At 33.9% G+C, this 17,380-nt stretch overlaps 1 protein-coding gene across 1 annotated transcript in view; it reads left to right on the forward strand.

The window, feature by feature from the left end:
• PCDH15 (protocadherin related 15) overlaps positions 1-17,380 on the forward strand; it is a 1,798,632-nt gene that overhangs the window by 451,019 nt on the left and 1,330,233 nt on the right. The window lies entirely within an intron of this gene.

Consider the following 17,380-nt stretch of genomic DNA (forward strand, 5'->3'; position numbering starts at 1 on the left):
GATGTTGACCATCCAGAATCCCAAGAAGTCTTGGTTAGCAACAAAGCCTGCTTGCAGTTTGGTAGATAATGCCGCTCTGGGGCTGCGATTGCCCCCTTCCATCTCTGGCTGCCCTTGCCTGCCTGTCACTGGAAGGGGATGGGCCGGCTTGCAGCTGGCTAGCTTGGCTCAGTCTTTTGTTCTGTGATTGGGCCTGACGGTGTCTTAGGTTAGCGTTTTTGCCTGGTAGCTATCCCACTGTCTATTTTGCTATCCCAAGTTAATTCCCTCAGACTGCCTTCTGAGCATTCAGGCCCAGTCCTTTCTCTAAGCAGTGCAGCCCGCGCCTCCCTGCCCAGCCTCCCGCTTGCTAGTGGCGGATGCAGGTGTCTGCGCTGCTTCTCCGCAGGGGGAGTTACCCTTGGGCACGTAATCTGTGGGTTTAAATTATTTATTTATTTTTCCTCCCAGTTATGTTGCCCTTTGTGGTTCCAAGGCTCGCAACAGACTCAGCAATGAGAGTATTTCCTGGTGTTTGGAAACTTCTCTCTTTTTTAAGACTCCCTTCCAGGGATGGAGCTCCATTCCTACCTCTTTTTGGCTCTCTATTTATCTTTTATGTTTTTCCTACCTCCTTTTGAAGACAATGGGCTGCTTTTCTGGGTGCCTGATGTCCTCTGCCAGCATTCAGAAGTTGTTTTGTGGAGTTTATTCAGCGTTCAAATGTTCTTTTGATGAATTTGTGGGGGAGAAAGTGGTCTCCCTGTCCTATTCCTCCACCATCTTAGGACCGCCCCCCCCCCTTTTTGTGATTTATAGTGACAAAAATTCGCTCTACAATGAAGAACTTTATAAAATGTTATGATGTACAAAATTCTATTAAATACAACATAAATTAAAACTAACATTAAAAGAATATAAAAGCAACTAAGAAACTTCATATTAGTAAATTAACTATATAAGAATAAATATATGTATATCATTTTATTGAAGGAAGGCATCACAACCCACTTCAGTATTCTTGACTGGAGAAACCCTTGGAGAGAGGAGCCTGATGGGCTATGGTCCATAGGGCCACAAAGAGTTGGACATGACTGAAGTGACTGAACATGCACATGTACCATTTTATATTATATACTTAAAATGGAAATAGTATTTAATATTAACAAGTCAGACTTATGTAGTATAAATAACTGCATAAGTAGCTCTAAGACAAATGTTAGGTCTACTCCAAAGATAGTGAGGATACATTTATTAAGTTAAAATCATTTGGTATGGCTTAGTCAATGGAATAAAGTGTGAATACTAACAGAATAGAAAAATTATAAAATTATATAAACACTTCAGTGCTATAGAACTTTTTTTTTTACAGACGAAACTCTGGGAATCAAACTTTATAAACAAGAGCTCAATTTTAGTATCCATATGTTTTAAAATTTCTAAGATAGTGGTAAATACACCAATTCACAAACCCATTGTTTTATGTTAGGTTTGGTAGCAAAGTCAGACTTTGCTGTAGACTATTCTTCTCTTGTGTCACTGTAAAGGAGTGATGTTTATTAAATACCAGTGATGACTCTGACTGGATAAAGGATGACCTATAAGCACAACTGTCTTCCCAGTATTAGTCACCGATTAAAACCTTAAGAAAACTGAACAAAAGTAATTAGCAAAATACTGAAATCTCTCAGGCTAAAGAGACTTTCAATTCTTAGGAAAAAGATACATAATACACCAATGATAGAAGGTAGTTTCTCTTTTATGAGTTGCCATGTCCCACCTCCCTTACCGCAGATCTTGATTTCCTACTGCTTTCACAAAAGGGAAGAAACTTAAAAGCTGTGGATCCAAGAGTATGATAATAACTGAATGAAAAACACCATATCTGTGAATAAACACACCACTCAACGTCTACATTTCCTAAAATATATACATAATACCTAAAAGAAACTTACCAACTTGTTTGAAAAATGAAGAAAAGTTGCTTCAAGAACTCTAAAACCTATGACTAAGAAGTAACTAAAATTCTTTTGCATGAAAGTTTTTCATTTGAAACTATATATTGAATTAAACCATAAAATCGATCCTAATAAGATAAAAACTTTTTATGGAGTATAGTATCTGTTTATCATTGTATTTTATATGTAAATGCTCCTAAATACTTATCAGGCATGTAATAAATTTGTGGGAAATTGTATTGAATCTTAATTTTTTGCTGTTGTAAGTCATTAAGGACAGAAAACATTGCTCAAAGAGTTGTAAATTGAGGAATATGAATTTTACCTGGTAAGTCATTGCAGAATATTTAAGTAAAATGATTAATTATCTTTGTTATTTGGTTTACATTTCATTTTGGATTTGTTTCTGAAGTGATTTGTGTATATCTACTGCAATGAATAACTGAATGAAATTGATAATGACAAAGGTAATAATAATCATCTGTTTCTTTTAGCACTCAAGTTTATTTTCCTTCTCCTGCTTCCCATTTTAATAGTAGGAAAAGAAACTTTTCTTATGGAAAAAATTGTTCACAGTAAGCAAACCAATATTATTGATAGTGCAAACCTGATTCTGTTAAGCTTCATTAATATTACCAGGGAATATAAGTAGGATGTATTCTATTTTGTATATATTGTAATGAAGATACATCATTCAAAAGTTGATGCCTTTTGTGATTGAAACATATTGAATTAAATGATGAATACATTGTAGTAATAATTCAACAAGTGATGAGGTATACTACAATTAAAATTCTTTATTGTTTTCTTATGATTATATCCATTTAGTTCAAAAATTTTGTAACTCTATGTTAGTATCAGCTGCTTATGACAGACAATCCAATTTCTCTGATCAGCACTGTTTCCCTAAATGTCTACAGATCTCCATAACAAACATTTTTCACTTGTGTGTGTTTTGGACAATCATGAATTTAAAATATGAGGAATGAGGAATACATACATAGATTTATATAATGAATGGCCATTTATGTCTGGCTTTCTGTATAAAGAAGGCAGCATACAATAGCTGTTAAGAATTCTTGAAGTTGAATCTTGTTCCTGCCACTTAACGGCATGTGGCATCCTGCAAATTACATAAACTCTGTATCTCAATTTCCTCATCTGGAAATGAGGATTATAAGATCTTCCTGAGATTTGTGTGAAGGTTAAATTCATTATATGAGCTGTTCTTAATACAGTTGCTGTTTAGTCCCTCAGCCATGTCTGACATTTGCAGCCCCATGGACTGTAGCCCACCAGGCCCCTCTGTCCATGGGATTTCCCAGGCATCATTACTGGAATGGGTTGCCATTTCCTTTTTCAGGGGATATTCCTGACCCAGTGATAACACACATCTTCACGTCTCCTTAATTGCAGGCTGGTTCTTTACTGCTGAGACACCAGGGAAGCCCAGTGGACCTTATATATGTGTTTGTTAAATAATACATAGACGTGGTATCAGTGTAACCTATATATAAAAATCATGTAATGATTTTTTATTGCTTTCCAGTTCCTCCTCTTTGTAAAATCCTTTGTCATGAATCACTAGACAATGCCTCTATTATTTTCTTGGCACCTCTCTTTTCCTCTTTAATCATCTTGCTCTGCTTCTGATAGTGATGTTGAATACTCATATCATATCTAGGATGTTGCAAGTTCACATATTATGAGAAACTCTGTTTCTCGTAAATAATGAAGGTCAGTTTTAAAAGTATAGAATTTCTGTATCAACTTTAAGTTCAAGAAAAACTATTTTCTATTCAATATAGTATATAGCAGAAGAATTTTGGATGTGACTCTTCCACATCCTGCTATACTTCATATCTTTTTTGAGACTACTCATCTTTTCTGCAAAGTGGAATCTTAAATGTGCTCTAGATTTTGTATTATGGAAAGAAATAGGATGTAGAATTCAGATTTGCTTTTTAAGATATATCAGACATTAGAATAACTTCTTAAAGCATAGCATGTTTTCTGAAAGTTAAATGAATTCTCACAACTACCTCTTTACAGGAAGTTAGTAATAGGGTTTCTACAGAACCCTGAGAAGACTCAGGTTTACTAACCCCAATTATGAAATTGTATTGTTAATGATTGTTAAAGACATTGGTGTTATATGTGAGGAATGTGTTTATTTATATGTAGGTAAGGCTATTTTTATTTTTTGACTGTGTAATCTCTTTTGGATTTAATATTAATGCAAGGAAAAATTATGCTACACTGTTACACACATTCCCTTTTCAGTATCTGTGCTTTACCAGAAATGATATGCAATGGGAAATTTTATTTACCTGAATTCTGATGAGTCATATTAAAACATAAAGCTTTAGAAATGGGGAAAGGTATAATGACATAAAATTATTTTCATGTTTTAGTATTAAATTATTACCTAGTATACTAAGCTGAAACCTTGATTTTGACTTGTCTCTCATGCACTGACAATGACCCCTAGTGGTGAGATAGACTGTCCATTAGGCATTGATTTCGCTTGCTCCTCAGTTTTTAGTTTGTTCGTTTTTTTTGTTTTTTGTTTTTTTTTTTTTAATACGGAATTGATTCATTATTAGAAGAGTAATAAGAAAATTAGGTAATTAAATGATAAAGTGAAACAAGAATTTTAAGAATTAAGTTTGTTTTTGCTGCTTATTGCTGCTGCTAAGTCGCTTCAGTCGTGTCCGACTCCGTGCGACCCCATAGACGGCAGCCACCAGGCTCCCCCGTCCCTGACATTCTCCAGGCAATAATACTGGAGTGGGTTGCCATTTCCTTCTCCAATTTGCTGCTTATTATCTCTTAAGAAATATGTAGTAAAAGTAATTAACAAAATTCCTGAGTGAGTAAATCAGTCTGTGAGTCAATACAAAAAGTAGCATAAATATTTCTTATAATTTCTTCTTCGTATAAGTAGGGAAATTAAAAAATTCAGCACTTGAAGCTGTCATTTAAAATGAAGTTATGTTTGCTTTAGTAATTGTACCCTTTGCAATTTTTTTTAACTCTCAAAAAATATGCATCACTGAATGCTTAATCTACTTAAGTCATTACCCATAAGGATTAATTTACTTTAGATCTCTATAGCATTAGCATTTTTTTAAAGTGCATTGTAAGACTTTCTGTATGGGAGCACTATAGGAAATTGTATCAGATGTTATTAACAAACTATATAGAATGGAAAACTAAGGAATTTGTTTTTCCTTTCTGCTCCTCACTTTAATGACATCTTAGAATGTCTCCTTAGAATTACAACATAAGATCTGTCAGTATTCAATGCAATTAACAATATTCATGTATATAAAATATAAGATCATTAGCTATTTTTATCCACCTAAAATATGATCAAGGGTTAATATGTTTTATTACAATATCCTGTCCTGCTGTGACTCTTTTTGAGGAAATATTTTAATACTATTTTACTCTTTAAAAGTAGCCACTGCAAGTGGCTATTTTCAAAAGTTATGAGTTCATAGTAGAAAAAATTTAATACTATACATTGTAAAGAAAATATCGTCTATGTTTATCTCAGGAATTATTCCATGGAGAGCAGCTGTGTAATGCTAGTAGGTATTTCCACTATAAAAGAGTATATTAGCCAAAAAAGAGAGAAAGATTTAAAAATGATTGAAAAGGCTTCTTTATTATAGATGCCTTACAGGGGGACATGGCAACCCACTCCAGTATTCTCGCCGGGAGAATCCCATGGACAGAGGAGTCTGGTGTGCTACAGTCCAGAACACTGCAGAGTTAGACATGACTGAAGCTGACTGAGCACACACTGTACCTTAATGTCTGACTATCTGAGAAAGGGTTATAGATGTAGTGTTTTCCAAAGTAATCTAATGCAGAATTTTGCATGCAGTACATAGTTAAAATAATGTAGAAAATACTGACCTCTGTGTTTCTTCAGATTCTTTGACTGTTTCATTCTCTGTGATTTCCACATTTTGTTTTTGTTGATTTGTTGCTGTTCAGTTGCTCAGTTGTGTCCGGCTCTTTGCAACCCCATGAACTGCAGCACACCAGGCTTCCCTGTTGTTTTTAGTTGAAACTTTTGCTAGACACTTGGAAAAAAATCAATGTGGTAACATTACTTCAGGCGAATATGAAGAAACTGTATTGTTCTCCTTCTGTTTTGTTTTTACTTATTAGGATAATTAGTGTCATTAAACTTACTGTTAATATTAAAAAATGACAAGAGTTGACTTTAAGTCTCATTGGGTTGTACCTGTTTCTCGTTCATGAATTATTTTTAATTAGGTTCAACTTTTATTTAATTGATTCTAGTTGAAAAATAATGTACTCTAACACTTGAACATTCAAATTTTATAAAATGAAGAGAGGCTTTGGTCTTTGAAGAACTCAACTAGAATTAAACTAAAAAAAGACTTGAGAATTAACATTTCAGTTATATAACCTTATCCAATGTCCTTAACCTCTTTACATTTGTTTTCCTAGGACAAATATCTAATCAGGGTAAAATAATCTTTTTAACTGAAGAATTATCAATTCCCTTAAACATATTTTTCAACACAAGCTTAATAAATTAAGATTTGCATATATATTCAAAAATACATGTTTTATATATTTAAATGTATAAAATTCAAACTGAAATGAATATTAACAAGTTGACTTCTAAATAGAAAGTCATTCCCTTTGAGATATTGGACAGAAAAACCATTAGAGTTCTTTTGGTCTATATATTATACATTTATGTGTGTATTCTTTAAGTTGTGTGTGTGTTTATATATTAAACACTATAGACTCATGTAACAAACATATAGTGGATATATAAACATACACACATGAATATATCTATATATAAATTCCAATTTTACATTACTCCTATTTCATTGGTATCTTCTTCTTGAGTATCTCATTATCTATACAAAATCATTTCAAAATGTATGTTTCTGTAGCAGTTTTATTAATTTGTGCCTAAGCATTTATTTGTGTAATGATAATGAAATGTATCATTACAGTGAGCTGAAAGAGCTCACATACATTTGTATATGTAGATACATGTACATCTTTTATTTCCTAAATTTAATCTCATTAACTCATGTACTTTATCAGATTTTTAAAATTAGACATGACAAGTGGAATTAATCCTGAGTTTCTTCATTTTTCCTTTAACTATAAAGTATTTCTGGACTGATGGACTATATGCTGATTTCCAGGGCTTCAGATATCCTGTTGTGGTCTGCTTACACATGAGTTCAATCATCAGTATCTTCTAGTTGGGCCATTGCAGGATTGAAAATTTACTCTTTCTTTTCTCTTTGAGAGCCATTACCACCTGCTTTCATCTCCCTGATATCTACTTACCATAACTGACACTAACTGTTCGCTGCATTAGTTAAGCTCACTATAATTCACACAAGCCTACATGCAGCAGATTAAAAATGTCATTCCTTTTCTAAAACACTTTCCAATTAGTAGTGTTCATACTCTGCATAAACAGTTCCTATTCATCTCTCTCTTCCATTGTATCTCACTAAAAATAACCCCTGACAACTTGATATATCTCAGACTAACTCGTCTAACCAGTCTGCCAAGAATCTGACATTTTTACCTTCTGTTCCTTTATTTATGCATATATATGTTCTTTCCCTCACATTAACTTCAAGGCATAGATCAGCTAATTCCCTTCAGAAAATCTGATTAACTGTCTTCACCTATTGTTCAGGATGTTAAACCAGTGTATACTTTCATATGTATAAAAAGTATTAATATTTTACTATTTTATAAATGAAGATACTACAGCTAAAGGAGAACAATAAAGGTATTTATCCAAAGTCTCATGCACACTATCTAAAATAATTTGCATTCTCCTGATTAGTATATTTTAATGGAATTAGCACTCAAAGAATTTACTTACGTATATTGCATGGGACCCCAAACAATATTTCTATCACTTGTTTTTGGTTGGTTGTTGTTGTTCAGTCACTCAGTTTTGTCTGATTCTACAACCCTATGGACTGCAGCACACCAGGCTTTCCTGTCCTTGACTATCTCCCGGAATTTGCTCAAAGTCATGTCCATTGAGTCATTGATGCCATCCAACCATCTCATCTTCTGTTGCTCCCTTCTCCTCTTGCCTTCAATCTTTCCCAGCATCAAAATCTTTTCTAATGGGTTGGCTCTTTGCATCATGTTGCCACAGTATTGGAGCTTTAACTTTAGCATCAGTTCTTCCAATGAATATTCAGGGTTGATTTCCTTTAGAATTGACTTGTTTGATCTCCTTGCTGTCCAAAGGACTCAAGAGTTTTCTCTAGCGCCACAGTTCAAAAGCATTAGTTCTTCAGAACTCAGCCATTTTTATGGTCCAACTCTCATATCCATAAGACTACTGGGAAAACCATAGTGTGTTACTGATCCTGTTTCAGTGCCAATTGCCTGACTATATCTCATTGTGTGTACTGTTCACTGAACCCAAGGTAGGCAAGGCACTGGCTAAGAGGCTGGAAGAAGACGAGGAGTTATAGGAACTGCCAACACATTTATTCTCTCCTGGCTGGCACAGCAGCCATAGCATAGCCTCTCTCCTGGCTGATACAGCTGCTGTAGCAGCAGCCATAATATAGCCATAGCATAGCCTCATATAACATAACCATGATGCTGCTCCAATGGAGCCTCAGTGTAGCAGCAGCAAGGGCTTTCATGGTGAAACTCATACATGCATAACCCACAAAGTAGGCCGTGGTCAAGTGAGTGCTTTGTGATGCACACATGCAGTGCTGTAAATGATCTCAGACACTAAACAACCTTGCAAAGTCATTATTTACAAAACATGGAGCAAGAGGGCATGAGAGTATGGAGCGAGAGAGCCTGACCAGTGCCATCTTGTTAATTTCCTCACACATAGCTTTGGCCAAATGGACTTTTTCCACAAACAATTTCTCTGCTCTTTAAGATGCTGCCCATGTTTGTTATAGTTTTTCTTCCAATGAGCAAGCATCATTTAACTTCATGGCTTCAGTCATCATCCATTGATTTTTGATTTTTCCAAAATCATCCAATGATTTTGGAGCCCAAGAAAATAAAGTCTGCCACTGCTTCCATTTTTTCCCCACCTATTTGCCATGAATGGTGGGCAAATAGGTGATGGGACCAGATGCCATGATCTTAGTTTTTTGAATGTTGAGCTTTGAACCAGGTTTTACCTTCTCCTCTTTCACCTTCATCAAGAGGCTTCTTAATTCCTCTTCACTTTCTGCCATTAGGGTTGTGTCTCTACATATCTGAGTTTATTGATATTTCTCCTGGAAATCTTGATCCCAGCTTGTGTTTCATCTAGCCTGGCATTTCACATGATGTACTCTGCATATAAGTTAAATAATCAGGGTGACCTGCATATAGGTTACACAGGAGGAAGGTACGATAGTCTAGTATTCCCATCTCTTGAAGAATTTTCCACAGTCTGTGGTGATCCACACAGTCAAAGCCTTTAGAGTAGTCAATGAGGCAGAAGTAGATGTTTTTCTGGAATTCCCTTGCATTTTCTATGATCCAGCAGATTGGCAATTTGATCTCTGGCTCCTCTGCCTTTTCTAAATCCAGCTTGTACATCTGGAAGTTATTGGTTCACATATTGCTGAAGCCTACCTTGAAGGATTTTGAGCATTACCTTGCTTTTGGTCAGTAAAACCTTTAATTTACTAAATGATTTAAAACTACTTAAAACAGTGCAAAGAGCATCTTTTTTTTTTTTTTTTAATGAACCATTTGAGAAGATATCATACAATGTTCCTTCACTCTAGAATAATTCAGAGGATATTTTTATAAACAATGTGGTCTTATACATAACTACCAAAATATCCACTAAAGCAAGAAATGAATATTGATACACTGCAACCATGTAAAATCAGACTTTATTTATACAACCTCTGATGTTTATTTTTCTAATTAAATTGTGACCTAGTCTTGCATTCACTAAGGATATTTTAGAGAAGGCCCTCTCTGTCTTCACAGAATCTCTTCTGAGTCTAGCACTTTCGGTTGGCCTTAAAACAATTATTTCTTTGTGTTTTTTCTCAGTGGTCTTTTACTTGGCAACAGCCTTTGAGGTCTCACTGATCCATCACACAGTGGGTTTAGGGCTTGTATTGGTTCTCTCAGTGGCTAATATGCCCATAGGCAGAGGTGCAGTTAAATAATTATATCAAAATATACAAGCTTAGGGGTAAAATGGAGAAGGGAACCTAAATTATTGGATGATGCCACCTTTGACTATGGTCGGGTTTTTCTGTAAGATGTTACAGATAACCCAAACAAATCTTTTGCCCAACCCAATATATGTTTAGTACTTCTGAGTTTTGGTACTTGTTATTAATTGTCCCCAGATGGGGCTTTTCCTCATATACTAAAGCAATGGGAAATGTGCAGTTTAACATTTTAGTCACTCATTTACATGCACACATATACATCCTCCTTTATTCTAGAGAGATTATACCTTCTTATCCACTATCTACAAGATATTTAAAATATTTATCACAGAGAAAATGTCATAAAATTTAAAATAAACTAATAAGAAAAACGCATGAAATCTATAAAAGTTAAATGAAATTTAGTTTTAAGGAAAAACAAAAAATCAAAAAATGAATACCAACATTTATAAAATGAAAGAGAACATTGCATAAGAAATTATGCACAGTGCTATCTCTAGTCAGAAGAACATGCTTAATTTTAAAAGAAAAACAGAATGTATCCTACATGCATATAAAGAATTTAGAAAATAATAAAATCCAAAGAGAATAGAGAAAAGTTTGGTTAAAAAAAGAGAGAGAAATCCATTATGTAATTAAAAATAAAGAAAGCAGAAGTGAATAATCCAAGAAATGATGATTCAGTTAAAATTTAAAATCAAATGTCAGACCTCTAGTCTGATCAAAGAAAGATATATTGAAGGACACTCTTAAGGAGAACATTTCTTAAAAATGACCTTCATGCTGATTCATAATAAAATGGTGATTTTGTGATAAGTAAATTGCATATAAGTAAAACTTAAAAGCTTTGCTGTCAAATGTAAATGAAAACTGATATATCATGACAAATACTGTTTTTGAATAAGATTCATATGTGATTTTAGGAGTGATCTTCCCTCCTGCAAAAAAAATTATCAATAATATTTAATTATTAAATAAAAAGTAATAGAAATTGAATAACAATTATAACAAAAATGTTTTAAACTTTAATTTGGTCAAGTTATTCTTAATCAATCTGAAATAATATATGCTTGAGAGTAATCTAGAGAATTTAAGGATTAAGAATAAGAGGAAAGGGCTGGAAAAGCCATGGACAGAGGAGCCTGGTAGGCTGCAGTCCATGGGGCCGCTAAGAGTCGGACAGGACTGAGCGACTTCACTTTCACTGTTCACTTTCATGCATTGGAGGAGGAAATGGCAACCCACTCCAGTGTTCTTGCCTAGAGAATCCCAGGGACGGCTGGGCCTGGTGGGCTGCCATCTATGGGGTCGCACAGAGTCGAACACGACTGAAGCGACTTAGCAGCAGCAGCGGCAGCATAAAGAAACTAATCCAAATGTCCTAATTGAGCTTCAATTATTTTGTTAAAAGCAGGCCAAGAATTTTCTATTTTTGTTATTTACTATTTTTGTGATCCCTATAAGAACCAGGAACTCTTCTAGTTGCTAGACACAGAGGCATAGGTAAGAAACAAAGGCCCTGCTCTCTTGGGGTTTAAAGGACAGTGGTGAAACAGCTAATAACAAATGAACAGATATAACAAGTAATCTTTTGAAAAAAGAAAAACCATAAAGATACATATTAGAGAATGTAATTGGAAAGCACTAGGGTCACCTTAGCATTGAGTATCAACACGGCCTTTGTAAGAAAGTGATATTGGAGCTAAAATATGAATGATTTGATGTCAGCCTTACGAAGATTTGGGGAAAAAATGGGCATTATGCTCTCTGGTCAGAGGCAAAGGGAAAATAATCTTGACATATTTGAGGGACAATTCAGGCCAATGTGGCTTGAGGTTAATGAAAGTAGAGTTGGATGGTAGGAGAGGTGTTCAGAATGGTAGGGAATTTTAGGAGTAGATAGGGAAAATTTGAATTTATTTAAATACAGCAAGAAACCAGAAATCAGGGGTATGACATAATCTGACTTACATCTTAAAATTATTTTTCTTTTTTGATTGCTGTCTCCTAATTGTATCTATAGGGGTACCCAGCTTTTGAGTTGCCTATGGGCAGCTGCTAAATATTAGGCTGCTAAATATTTTCACTTTTTATCGAGATATTTTGCCATCATGCAGGGAAAAGACTGATGACAGAGGAAAATACATCTTGAGATATTTTAAAAATTTCTGTTTATTGTGAGAATGATTTGGGAGCCGTTAAAAAGTCATCCAAAAATAAGCAATGTGCTTGTGATATCTCAAATGAGAATAATTTAGCACCTTTGTTATTTTTTGCTCACAGTTAAAATGTCTTTGTTTTTATTTGTTTCACAGATATAAATTGGTAGTATAAAAATTATCATAAAGCTTTGTTAATGAATAGAATCAGAAGTAAATAAAAACTCATAACTGTATTGTGCTCGATTTGCTTTTGACATCCCAGGTCTTTCAGATCATAGTATGTTTTGGAGAAAAGTATGCTCTTAACAGCTTTAAGTTGTATTTTAATATTACGAGGTATCTATTCAGTGGGAAAGGCTCTATTTTAGGAAATAAACATTGAAGAACTAAGTACAAATTAACCAAATTATACTGAACTTAATTTTTTTCCCTTTATTGTATGGTGAGGTTTATATGAGTCAGCTGTGTGTGTGTGTACACACAGGTGATTCTCAATGTGCTTGTGTATGCTTGCAAACTTGATATTTGAAACAGACAATGCGTTTGTCTACAGAACAGTAGGTAGTTTTGTAACTCTCAAAAGAAAGATTATCCCATTAAGTCCTTTTGAAAAATAAATACAATCATCTAAAGTTTCATTTTTTTAATAACCCCTAGGTGACTACTCATGTTTCATGTCTTTGAAAGAGTCAGAAAGGATCTTTGATGGAGTCTTTCCTTTCAAACATTGTTCTGTAATACACATGTGCTTGTATGCTGAGTAGCTTTAGCCATGTGCAACTCTGTGACTCCATGGTCTGTACCCTACCAGGCTCCTCTAACCATAGGATTTTCCCAGGCGAAAATAGTGGAGAAGGTTGTTGTTTTGTTCTCTTATATATGTTTATGGTACCCTACTATATTCTTAGTGTTTTCTCAAAATGCACCTCTGCTTGCATCATACAATTTTAGAAACTAGGTAAGAGAGGAACTAGCACATGCTGTGGTCACCATGTTGCATTCCTTAAATCTGGATTTCATCACCTAAAATATGTGAAGCTTAAAATATTTAAATATTAAAACATCCTAACTTGTTTCTAGCAAAACATAAATTATTCAAATCAACAACTTTTGTGTGTGAAAAATGCCTACTTTTGTCAGTTCTTTATCTTCTAATACCTCTGAAGTCCCAGAAACATGACTTTTTTATTTGAGTGACAGATTATGAAGTATGTGAGAATGTAGAAATAATTTGTACAGCTTTATGGGAAACTTGACTTGTAATGTTATAAAATTAAATAAACAAGTTGTTTTGAACACTTTTTATGTGATTTATAATGTCTGTATACATCTGTTGTTTCTACTTTTCAGTAAACCTGCCAGTTAATTTTTGAAATACAAGAAATATGCCCTCTTGAAGAGAAACATACACACCCATTTACATTTTACAGAAAAAGAGTAATCCTTTCTATCTTAATCATTAGATGCTTTGCAACTAGTACAAGAGAAACACTGGCACAATAAAATTCTATTGAGTAGAGTTCTCAGTATTGTTTTGAAATTATATTCTTACTACCAACATGACATGTTCAAATATATTGCATGAGTTGAAATATGAAAGGAAAGGCTGGAAGAATTAGGAATGTTCATACTGTGGTATCACTTACAATAATCAGTTTACTGACTAGGAGAAAGGACTGCATTCATAACACACCTAGATCTCTTGAGTTGTATTAAGTATTCTTCAGAAAAGTATTAGGATTGCATATTGCTATAACTTCTTACTTAATAAAGAAATATATATACCAATATAGTAAATCATAAGTGGACTACATGGACTTTGTTGTCACATAGGCTAGTTTGAATTGGTGATTTTTTCATGTGCTCTTGGGCAATTTAAATAAATACTTTGAGCCTTAGGTATTATAAAACTAATATGGGGCTCATAATTTTGAGGTTCATGATAGTGGGTTTCACTGGGTTGTTTTGGAGATCACAGAGATTAGGCACATAAATATATTGCTACTTTGTCCACAAATATTGGCTACTATTGTTTTATTACACATATCAAAATAATATTTAGGTTACAGTTGGTTCTTTTACAGCATTATCTCTTTGATCTTTTTTTTTTTTTTAAATCTTTATTTCAAATTTGTAGTATCTTTTTTTTTTTTAATTTTATTTTATTTTTAAACTTTACATAACTGTATTAGATTTGCCAAATATCAAAATGAATCCGCCACAGGTATACATGTGTTCCCCATCCTGAACCCTCCTCCCTCCTCCCTCCCCATTCCATCCCTCTGGGTCGTCCCAGTGCACCAGCCCCAAGCATCCAGTATCGTGCATCGAACCTGGACTTGCAACTCATTTCATACATGATATTTTACATGTTTCAATGCCATTCTTTATCTTTAAATATAAACCTGAACGATACTTTGTTTTGCACTTCAGTTTACCAGCATGGATATATATTGTCCTTGGTTGTGTAGGTAATCAGCAGCCCTTAATAAGACTGGGCCTTCAGGTTTCAAATCCAAAGGCTTTAGAACATTGCAAGCCAAGTCAGTATAGGAAAACTGCTTTTTAAGTAATGAAATAAATAAATATTTGCTCGTACCTTGAATAGAGTAATATTCATAGATGCCAGTACTTATGTTACCTCTCCTTATACAGATCGATTGGGAATATTTAATGCTGTAATGGTTGAGAAAATTGAAAAGGAAATTTCCAAAAATTTGATATCTCTAGTAATCAGATGAAACTATTAATGCTCCACTTTATGGGTATTCTATTATTTTTATTATTACATTAAACTCTGTGGTGATACAATGTGTAATAGAGCTAAAGACTGGAAATATGGAATACATGAATACATTGTTCTAATTTACCTAATTCTTTTTCACTTTATTGTATGCTACTAAACTCAGAAAACATTTGCTTTATAGAATGAAATTTGAGCAATAGCTTCATGATTATTATTATTGCTCTCTTCTTTTATCTTCTTTTATTGTAGGTATCATTTCAAACTGCAAAGTTACTTAAATTCATATGCAATATTACTATTATAATTGTATCAACAAAAATTAAATATCACTTATTAAGTGCTTACAGTATATCCAAAAACATTTAGCAGACATGTACATGTGAATAGCTAAGTGTTTCATATATTAATACATTCTTATATCCTCTGTATAGCCCTTTTAAATATAGAGTGGTGTCATTTATTATTAAAAATACAAGAAAGAATTTGAGACCTAAGCAAATTATCTAGTAGTTCCAAGGCTCTCACACAGCTGCTCAGAGACATAACCTAGCCTTAAACCCTCTATGTAACTTTGAATATATAGATTTTTAATGATTCATCTCTTATATATGTGACCCCCTTCCTTTTTCATATCCTGTGTCTCATTTAGCAGAGCTGGTGCTGAGTAAGCAACTGTAGTTGATTAAAATTCAAATAATAGTGTACTATGATTCATTCTTTTGTCTGATGATAATTTAGCACCCACTATAATTTATGCATAGAATGAGTTTCGTGGCAGATAAAAATTAAACTACAAATACTGTTTTTGAGAAACTTTTAGTATTAAAGCAAAAATAAAATATATACAATAAGAGCGTCAATATAAAATTTATAGTGGTAAATTTCTTTACTATATGGGTGAATAGGAAGATATCCAAAGTACTGTGGCCTCTTTTTACCAGTGTGCTCGCATCGCCTCCAGCCACACTTTTCAGAAGTCCCTGCACATAACTCTTAAGAGGCTTTTAACTTTGGGGAAATCCAGTGTTGTCTTTATGCCTGTATTCCAGTGACCCTTTGTCAGCAGTAGCCACAGAAAGCAATAATTTTCTGTGGCTCTAGCACATGGTTTCAAAGGGCAAGATTTAACTACCTTTTGGAAGCTCCACTACTCTATGGATTTATGTGATTTATGTTCCCTAGCTCAAAAGTTCTCATAGGCTGTTCTAGGAGTCAAACATTTATCACAAAATTAATCTTGTATATAACTAGAGGAAAAAGCATGAACTTGACTGAGGATTTTGTGAGGTTAAATCCATCCAATATGGGGCTTGAAAGTGAAAGTGTTAGTCAATCAGTCATGTCCAACTCTTTGCGACCCCATGGACTGTAGCCCACCAGGCTCCTCTGTCCATGAGATTCTCCAGGGAAGAATACTGGAGTGGGTTTCCATTCCCTTCTCCAGGGGATCTTCCTGACCAAGGATCAAACCCAGGTCTCCTGCATTGAAGGCAGATTCTTTACAGTCTGAGCCACCAGGAAAGCTGAATATGGTACTCTTTAAAGAACATTAATCTCATGCTTCCCGAAATGAATACAGGTTCCCATGAATGACCTTTCTAGAACATACTTATGAGAGCAATACAATGTAGGAGATAAGCTCTTCATTTTCACATTTGTGTGATAATACCATGTGATAAAATTAATAACCATGTGATAAAATGAGTATTTATTTCAAATATATATAACTAAACAACAGAGAAGGAAATGGCAACCCACTCCAGTATTCTTGCCTGGAGAATCCCAGGGACAGAGGAGCCTAATGGGCTGCCGTCTATGGGGTCTCACAGAGTCGGACACAACTGAAGCGACTTAGCAGCAAACAACAAGGAGATATACAAAATATATATAATCTGTGAATGTGTACTATTTGAGCTTTGTTTGTGTGTGTGCATGTATAAGTTGGAATATATAGCATATATTGGAATAAAAAGAGTGATATGTGGATGGTCAAAGCTTAAAATAGACTATAAAGAATATAACAGGATAAAAGAAAATTATTGTTAAAGAGTAAAATTATACCCACAGGTATTTGAATAGATATAAAAATATATATGTTTTAGATACAGATATCCATATCTGTATATATAGATATATAGTTTCTGGCATAACTCTGAATGCTTTTTATAAATATTAATATGTTTGAATAAAATATTGAAATGTCTAGAACACAAATTTAAAAGATATTATTATTATAAAGGAAATATAATATTCAAGTAAATAAATCATTTAAAACTCAATATTATATTTAAAATTTAAAGTTCAAGAATATTTAAGTAATGAGATACAGAA

The sequence above is a fragment of the Bubalus bubalis genome, chromosome 23 (assembly GCF_019923935.1).
Source record: "Bubalus bubalis isolate 160015118507 breed Murrah chromosome 23, NDDB_SH_1, whole genome shotgun sequence".
NCBI classification, from domain to species: Eukaryota; Metazoa; Chordata; class Mammalia; order Artiodactyla; family Bovidae; genus Bubalus; species Bubalus bubalis.